This window comes from Branchiostoma floridae, unplaced genomic scaffold (genome assembly GCF_000003815.2).
Source record: "Branchiostoma floridae strain S238N-H82 unplaced genomic scaffold, Bfl_VNyyK Sc7u5tJ_1480, whole genome shotgun sequence".
NCBI lineage: Eukaryota > Metazoa > Chordata > Leptocardii > Amphioxiformes > Branchiostomatidae > Branchiostoma > Branchiostoma floridae.
The window spans coordinates 5,018-6,715 of NW_023365727.1; positions in this window are offsets into that span (position 1 = coordinate 5,018).

Genomic DNA, 1,698 nt, shown 5'->3' on the forward strand with positions numbered 1-1,698 from the left:
GTCAAGTTCGATAATGGGCTCCCTAGCGGCTTGCTAAGGTACTGCAGCAGCACCTCAATTTTTGATATCTCGTGTTCTGAACATGCTGTGGTTATGATTTTTAAGTGGTAGATAGCCCTTGAAGCAGAGAGTAAGTACTATAAGTTTGGACCCCCTAGCGGCTTGTTTGGAACTGCAGTCGCCGATTTCCTTTCAAACTTTGGACGAGAATAACTCGAGAACGTGCTGATGAATCATCACGATTTTTGGTATGTAGATAGCCCAAGTAACAATGTACATTATGAAATACTAATTATGCAAATCAGGAACTAATTTACATAATTAATGAGGAAAGTTTATTAATCCACTGCATTTCCTGATAGGACTTTCAAACTTGTCACATATATAGATGAGAAAGAGAGAAATATCAATGCATATTAATTATGCAAATGACGACCTCATTTGCATAATTAATGAGAAAATATAAACGTGTTGACGGATCGTTATGATTTTTGGTATGTAGATAGCCAAAGGGAAGACTTACATGATGGAATTCTAATTATGCAAATCGGCAGCTAATTTGCATAATTAATGAGGATGTTTGGTTTGTTAATGCACTGCATTCCTTTATAGGACTTTCAAACTTGTCACATTTGTAGCTGAGAAAGAAAGAAATATCTATACATATTAATTATGCAGATGATGATCTCATTTGCATAATTAATGGCAAAATATGAACATGTTGACGGATCGTCATGTTTTTGGTATGTAGATATCCTAAGTAAAAACGTACATAATGAGATACTAATTATATAAATAAACAGCTAATTTGCATAATGTGGAAAGTTGACAAATCCACTGCATTCCGTGATAGGACTTTCAAACTTGACACATATGGAACTGAGAAAGATGGCAGAGAGTAAGAGGTGTATGTTTGGGTCCGGTAACGTCTTTTCTTGAACTGCAGGAGCCGGTTTAGTTTCCTACTTTGAAAGAGAATAAGTCAAGAAGGGATGAAAGGATCATCATGATTTTTGGTATGCTGATAGCTTAAGTGATGCTTGATACAATTTACTATCATTATGTAATTAGGGATCTAATTGAACCAACTCCGCGCATATAAAATGAAATGTAATGAGTAACACATTTATGTTTGTGACCTGCACTTAGCTCGGTTGGGCAAAATTGTACAATAAAGGTCTTCATTCAATTATCAGTAAAGTATCTCCTCTCTGTTGCAGCCAACAACAAAAATCCGCCTANCAGTTACCCGTAGGTATTATAATGCTAGACCAGAATCCTACACGTCTTTAATCTTAAAACAGGACTTGTCAATGTTCTACCGCATTCCTAACTTAAGAAAACAACAAGAATCCATCCATTTTCCCGTCAGCCATCGTTTTGGGTAAAGTCTATAAGGCCTGCATTAGAAAACTGCAAAATGCGTGGTCAACATTTCTGTTTGGGTGTCCCTTCAAAGCTGTACAAGTTACTCGTAGTTAATAATGATAGACCAGAATCCTAAATACCTTATAACAACAAAACAGGACTTTTCAATGCTCTACAGCATTCCTAACGTTAGAAAACGACAAGAATCCATCCATTTTCCCGTGGGCCACGGTTTAGGGTAAAGTCTATCAGGCTTGCAATGAAATACTCCAAAATGCGTAGTCAACATTTCTGTTTGGGCGTCTCTTCAAAGCTGTACAAATTACCCGT